Source organism: Lepisosteus oculatus, chromosome 3 (genome assembly GCF_040954835.1).
Source record: "Lepisosteus oculatus isolate fLepOcu1 chromosome 3, fLepOcu1.hap2, whole genome shotgun sequence".
Classification (NCBI taxonomy): domain Eukaryota; kingdom Metazoa; phylum Chordata; class Actinopteri; order Semionotiformes; family Lepisosteidae; genus Lepisosteus; species Lepisosteus oculatus.
Window position 1 is genome coordinate 28,783,299 of NC_090698.1, and position 8,103 is coordinate 28,791,401.

An 8,103-nucleotide genomic window follows, 5' to 3' on the forward strand; every position below is an offset into this window, starting at 1 on the left:
TGCAGCCTACGCATGCTGACGCAGCTACCCACCTGAACTTCATTTTAAATTCTATGACTTTGGCCCATTCTTCCTTACAGAACTGCTTCACAGGCCCCACAGTGCTGTTTTAGGAAGGAATCTATGAAATGAAAGTAGAAATTTAGACCTTCATTTGTCTGTCTTGGACAAATGTTTGTGACATTTAATGACACAGATATCAAAAACTTCCACAAAAACTGCCTGCCAGACACAGAACACATAACACCAGAGGCACTTACTCACAGAACAGTACAAGAACCCCAAAGACCCCAGTTACCAAAACCAATATCCCAAAGGAAAAGTCCAATCAATTATGAGAATTAAAACTTTATTCTCCCGAAAGCAGCTCTGGTCGGTGACCTGGAATGCCTCCTTCCTGTGCACCAAAGAAAGGGATGAACTGTGTAGTCCTTCAGTGGTTCTTAGGCCCAGCGTTTCTGAACAATATGGTCCCTTATTACCCTGTTTGTTCTCTGAGCCTTGGGTAAGACCCGGGATGACAGTGCCAGGTCCTTCCTATAACAATATCTGTAGAGTCCCTGCAAGCTGTGACTCATAAATTCTTCCCTCTCTTACTCTTCCTGAGTCCTCCTGACTAGGGCTTATGAAGACCACCTAGCGAGGGTCAGGAGCAATATTCCCTCTAATTTTTAATGGCCTGTGTGTGCAAAAAGTTCAAGTTGTGAATTTTTTCCCAGTGACAAAAACTTGTGCGTACTAATTTGAGTGTACATTTAATTGTACTGAGCTCCCCTCTCAGTCTGAGACCCAAATTTGTCCCACAGTCCCACATGTCACCTCTGAATGGTATAATAACTAGCAAGTGTCTGCACAAGGAGAACCTTTGATTAATCAGGAGCAATCAAGGAAAAACAATTGCACCACACTTACAGAGACACTGGCCATTCTATGCAAGCCTAAAGCCTATATACACCTGAAGAAGGTTCCACGGACGAAATGTTGTGGAATAAACCTATTACTTGTTCCTAAAGCCTATATACTGTAGTTCCCAACACCATCTGGCTCCACGCCCAAATGTTGTCACTCTGTGACACCATTTTTTCATGATACAGAACTCTGAGCAATCTAAAAATGAAAACACAATCTGAAGTTTTTCTTAACAGCTGAAAAAAACAAAAACAGTGAAAATGAATCAATGTATTACTGTTCCATTTGGCTCTTCTGCCAGGCCAAATCAGTAGTGTGTGCTTTGTTGAAAGACTAAGGGAAACTGATTCTGTACTTCGGACGATATTAATTCAGAAAGTTGACACTGTGATTACAGATCAAAACCTCTAGCCAAAAGGGGCAGAAATTACATGTGAGATCAGCTGAGTGCAGATCAGTACCTGTTAATAGCACATGTTGGTGATAATATGTGAAGCTTTCATGTGATAAGCATACATCTTTTTGAGCATTTTCAATATACAGTATATATATATTGTTTTTCTATGTTCAAGTTCAGCAATATGTTTTATATTTCTTTTTGCAGGTTTAGTTGAAAAAACTGTTAAGTGTGGATCCAGGTGGACGTTGCACACATGTGGTGGTGGAGGGGAGTCCCCATTGCCTGTAAAGCGCTTTGAGTGGGGTGTCCAGAAAAACACTATATAAGTGTAAGCAATTATTATTATTGTAACTAGTTTTTACTCTTCATCTCAGAATGTTGGCAGCACAGTGGCATTGTGGTTAGCACTTCTGCCTCGCAGTGCTGGGGCACTGGGTTAAATTCCTGGTGTGCTGTTTACATGGAGTTTGTTTGTTCTCCCTGCGTTCTCAAGGGTTTCCTCCAAGTACACCAATTTCCTTCTACAGTCCAAAGACATGCTGGTAGGTTAATTGGCTTCTGGGAAAATTGCCCCTTGGGTGAGTGTGTGTGTGATTGTGTCTGTGCGAACCCTGTGATAGACTGGTGTCCAGGGTGTGTCCTGCCTTGCGACCATGGCTTGCCTGGAAAGGTTACACCTCCCCCGCAACCCTGAATTGGAAAATGGACTAATGGATTTCAGAATGTTTATTAGCAAAGCTACAAAATGATGTGATCTTAACCTGCAGTTCCAGACTGTAATAATTAATTGTACTTTCACATGTAATTTAAGCAAATGTTTACAGATTAAGACATAATAGTTTTACAGATGACAGATGAGTGCCACAAAAGTGGTGATTTTACAAAACTCAGACACAAATCTGTGTTTTATGTTTACATTTGACCTCTTCAGCAAAGGTTACGAAAAGAGACACACATTTAAAACTGTCTGTTCCTTTTGAGCTCTTCTTTGCTTAAATCATAGCACACTACAATATACGACATCAGTGAGCCTTGGTGTACTACAAGAACCACAGCTTTGCAACCCTAAATCACTATAGCTCCATCAATACAAAAAAAGAACCAAATTCCGTGAAATAGGACAGCAAAAAAAGATGTTTCACAATAATGATAGATTTTTTACACATTTAATGTAATAAGTTATGCATTTTGAGTCACTGTTTTTTATGACTTTTTGACTACACAATAACATAAAGAGGAAAGTTTCTGCCTTTTGCTGAATTTAGTTTTACTGTTCATTAATTTGAACAGCAGATTTATAAAAGACTACAATTGTCATATTATTTCTTTTTAGACAATGTTAGACATAAGACACTAGACAGAAAGGTACACAACATGTTTTCAGAAGTGTTTGGCTGTCTGCAGCACTTGTATTTCCACCAGAAAACAATCGTAAGAAACCTGCTGAAAATATAAGAATTTCTGGTCATTGTAATTACAGGTGCTTGCTCAAGAAAGGAAGGTAAATGGGGGGAAAAGGAGAGGGGAGGGGAATTGTGGCATTTTTCAAAGCTGTATTTTTACTGATGCTTCTAAGAAGAAGAAAAAAGAGGAAAGGGGGAGCATCTAGTTTGTTACATGTGAATATACTGTTTACTACAGTACATGTGAATGTACATTAGCATGAAGCTTTTCAGCTTTTTGCTGTTTTTATAACAGCAAATAGTCAACTGTATCCTGTCCCAGTCATAAAGAAACAGTGCTGTCTAACACTTGGAGATGATGGCATTCACCGAGACCTGGAGTGCCTTCCAAATCCCTAAACAGCTACTAGAGACTATATGATGAAAAGGGTCCTCCAGGTTCACAGAAAGCCACTTTGAGCAGAGTACCCTTGAGGCGTTATAGCCAGAGTGCCATAACCACCGTGAACCATCTGCCCTCAGCTGAAACTGCAAAACCGTTGAATTCTCCATTTCCTCTAATTTGAAACGTGAACTGAAAGCAGTTTGAAAAAAAAAGCACCACCATGTAGACAAATGGGACACCAGCTTGGAGGAATTAATAATGGCAAAGGTTTGCATTATTTTGCTTCTGGACTTGTGTCAGATATGTACTCCAGTGGTACAAGTGCTCACACACCTTGGTCTAACTGTGCTTTTACCAAATATACACACAGTTTTACTGTATCCCTGTAGCCTGTATCCAAATTCAGTAGAGATATTTACATTTGAAAAGTCTTTGCACTGCAGTTGAATAATGGGTTTTTACCTCCAAGAAAAAGAATGCACACCCAAAGTTATTGAAGTGCTGTCCATATGATTTGATCAGAAACAATAAGATGAACACTCTGTACTCCTTAATTTATTCTTCTCTGTGAATGTTTTGTACAAAAAACCTTCACTGAAACCATTTTGTCACGATTATAGTCCCCCCTCCTTAAGGGTGCTCCAGCCCTTTCACTTGAGACTTTATTCTGTGCACCTGATTCATATTCCCAGCCCACCTTAAAAGCCAGGCGCTGACGCTCATCCAGGCTCTGCATCTGATTTCCGTATCGTTCGAGTCCGGGACCTGGAAGCGCCTGGTCCTGTTAAGGTTTTAATCTCTGTTCCCGTTCCTGTTCCCTGTCCACCGTTTCCGACCCGGCGTCTGGTTTTAATTCCTTGTTTTGATGGATCTCCTGGTTTTGGACTTACCCATTTGTTTGGATACTCTCTAAGGATTTCTCTTTTGGATTGTTCGCCTCCGCCACACCTCCCCAGTGCACCAGCGCACCTTGGACATGCCCCCCTGTCTTCAGCCCCGTATTCCTGCATGACGTTTCCCCAGTGTTTCCCCACTTCTTCGGATTGTGTCGTTCGCATAGGGTCCGGAAAGAACTGTTCATTACACATTTGGCTCAACAGACATCTTGTATAAATTCAGATAAATCATTTTAAAACATGTCATGTAGGAGGAAGCTTAATTTTCCAATATAACAATAAAGTACTGAGATACTTAAATATGTTAGAAATATATATATCAAATAGCCTCCATTAAGACACATAAGTTTTACACAACATTAAAACATACAATTATTGCTGCATCAACAACCACTACTAAATTATTAACTCAGAGAGGGTATATATTTCAGCCATGGAACAAGTAATTGGTTTATTCCGTGCCGAAAAGAGAAGAAAGAAAACACGTTTTGGCCGTGGAGCCTTCTTCAGGTGTAAGAAAGACAGGGCAGTAAGCAAAGGTAATGTAGTAGGAGAACAAAAGCTGGGAGAGGAGTGAGGGGCGGGAGCAGGGGACAGAAAGAGAGGTCAATCAGGAGGTGTGAAGTCAGGATAGGTGAAGAGAGGTGTGAAATGAAACCTACAATGAATAGAGAGAATTTAGAAGAAAAGTAGTCTGTCACTGAGAGAAGGGGGAAGGTGTGATCCTAGCTGCAGGATAATTTTAGTTTCTGTAGTCTTTCTACAGTTCGGAAAACTGTCTTTGAGAACACAGTCCGAGATCATGGCCATAATTTAATAATAATTGCTTACACTTATATAGTGCTTTTCTGGACATTCCACTCTAAGCGCTTTACAGGTAATGGGGTCTCCCCTCCACCACCACCAATGTGCAGCATCCACCTGGATGATGCAACGGCAGCCATAGTGTGCCAGAACGCTCACCACACATCAGCTATTAGTGGGGAGGAGAGCAGAGAGTAATGAAGCCAATTCATAGATGGGGATTATTAGGATGCCATGATTGGTAAGGGCCAAAGGGAAATTTGGCCAGGACACCGGGGTTACACTCCTACTCTTTTCGAGAAACGCCCTGGGATTTTTAATGACCACAGAGAGTCAGGACCCCGGTTTTACGTCTCATCCGAAGGACGGCACCTGTTTACAGTATAGTGTCCCCATCACTGTACTGGGGCATTAGGACCCACGTGGACCACAGGGTGAGCGCCACTAACACCTCTTCCAGCAGAAACCTTAATTTTTCCCAGATGGTCTCCCATTCAGGTACTGACCAGGCTCACACCTGCTTAGCTTCAGTGGGTTGACAGTTGTGAGTTGCAGGGTGATATGGCTGCTGGCTAAGAAAAGCCAGCATAAGAGGTGAAATGAGAAACAATAGGCTTGGTGAGGTCTTTAATCTTCACAGCCCTTACATTCTCTGAAGCGGTCTCCGAGTCTCCTTCCTGTTTCTCGAATGTAGATGGCTGGGCATTTACTGCAAGAGATACAGGAAATAAGGTTGCTGGAGGTACAAGATGCCATCTGGGTGATTTGGAATTGTCCTGAGGGGCCTTGAATGAGTGTTGTGTTAGATATGTACTTGCAGGTGATACAGAGAGCTCTGTTGCAAGGGAAAGTGCCTGGTGTGGATGGTTGCTGAGGCCAGACAAGGGAGCTGTGAACAAGAAGGTTATGCAGATTAGGTAGTTGGCAATACGAGATGATGGGACGGTCAGAAAAGAGGGCCCCAATGGAGGGAGCATCCTATAGGACGGAAAAGTTGTCATTAATAGTCCTTGGGATAGAACGTCTGTTGGGGTGGTAGGGAAGCACCAAAAGAATGCAGTTGTTAGGCTGGGAGTTCCTGATTGAGTTGATAGTCCAAGGGGTGTTTTTGGCTCGGCCAAGGGTCCTGTCAATAACACTGCTAGGGTATCCTCTGTTGATGAAAAAGGAGTACATTTTGAGGGCTTGGTTCTGGAAATTGATGTTGTTGCTGCATAACTGTCAAAGCCGAAGGAACTGTGAAAAAGGGAGAGTTTTTAGTGTGCTTGGGGTGAAATGAGCTATACAGGAGATACTGTAGCTGTGTGAGTCCATGGGTTTGTAATAGACCAAAGTAGAGAGTTGGGGGTAGTTAATGGAGAAGCTGATGTTTAGAAACAGAAGAGTAGTGGAAGATTTGTTAACTCTAGATTTCAGGGACAGGTGGAAGTTGGTGAAATGATGCAGAAAGTGCTCAAGCTGGTCGTTATAGCGTGTGGCGGCACCGACGCAGTCATCAATGTATCACTTGTAGAGGTCAGGGACGTAGCCAGTGTAGGAAGCGAAGAAGCGTTCTTCTACCCAGCCGACAAAAATATTGGCATAGCTGGGTCCCATTCTGGTGCCCATGGCAACTCCACTGACCTATTGGTAAAAAAGGTTATTGAATGAGAATGCATTCAGTGTGAGACCCAATTCTGCAAGGCATACCAGAGTGTGGGTGGGTGGATCAAGCACTGTGCGTTTGTCCAGTGTGTGCTTGAGGGCTGTAAGGCCGTCATTATGGGGAATGATGGTGTAAAGAGATGTGATGTCCATGGTAAAAATGTAGCATTCGGGGTCCTGAAATTGGAAATCATTAAAAAGTTGGAGCGCGTGGTTGGTGTCCTTGATGTATGAGCGAAGACGTTCAATCAGCGGTCTCATGAGGCTGTCGAGAAAGGCCAAGATGTAAGTAGTCGGACAGTTGCATGCTGATACGATGGGGCATCAGTTTATGCAATGCATAAAACAGTGAAATTATCTATGAATACATTATTTTTTTGTTGTTCAATAGAAATAGCTTAAGGTCTAATTCTGTGTTTAATTTATTGGGTTTCAAAGTTTTAACACTGCAAATCCAAAATAACTTCCTCTTTAATAGAACACTTTTAATGTTGTCACCTCTCTTTGATTAAAGTTAATAAAACAATTTTCCTCACTTAGATATGTGGTCATTGAGAAAGTCTACATGTGTAGGAGAACTGTCGATATTAATAGTCTACCATTAATATACACTAAAAATGGAAAGCGTTTTGGATGTCCTATTTTAAAATTTTGATGCCCAGTAGATTGAACGCCAGATTACAAATGAATAAATCATTTTTGTAATTACTGATCAACAAAAGTGATTATTGTTAAAGATATTGAATTTTTCTTGGGTGGTGTAAATGTTTGCTTTTAGACTTATTATATCTGATCACCTCACTACTTCTTTGATTAGGGGACCATTCTTCCTTTCACATAGTAAGTTCTTAAATAATCCATTTCAGGTGATATGAGATCTGCATTAAGCCAAATGTACAGTATGTCTTGTTACTGTTTTGATCAAGACCGAATCTACCTTAAGCCAAAAGCCGATGCATGTGAACCCGCATGTATTTTGTATTGTAAAAATGTTTTGACAAATAATTGCAGGTGCAATTCAAAATGAAAAACAATATATTGACGTCTCCCATCTAATTATTTCTAGCTTTTTATATGACCATAAACTCTAGAGATGAACACACATACAAATGAGCATAGCTGCAACGGTGAAAGTAAGAAAACAATACAAGCAGAAAAAATCACAGTTATCTCCACCAAGGCACAGCAATGTGCAAAAGCAGGAAGTTTTGTCACCCATCCAAGAAGACAGTGTATGTTTTTAAATCAGAGCTGACTCTTGCACTTTGTTGCCTCCTAGTGGACATTTTCGGTACTTTTTACGCCTCACATTTCATATAATGTGAGATTTTTTGAAGGCGGGATTTTATCCATCCATTTTCTAAATGGTGTACAAAATACAGGGTTGCAGGGGAGCTGGAACGAATAAGTGCAAGGCAGGACACATCCCGGACAGGATGCCAGTTCATCACAAGACATGCAGAGATACAAACATGCACACACTAACACCAGGGCCGAATTTCCCAGAAGCTAATTACCACTCTGTCTTTGGACTGTGAGAGGAATATATATATCACCCCAGGAACTGCACCCAGGGCAACAGCACAACGAGGCAGCTAAAGTATGCTAACCATTGCTCCACTGTACCACCTAAGAGCAATTTTATTTAAAACATAGTCATAA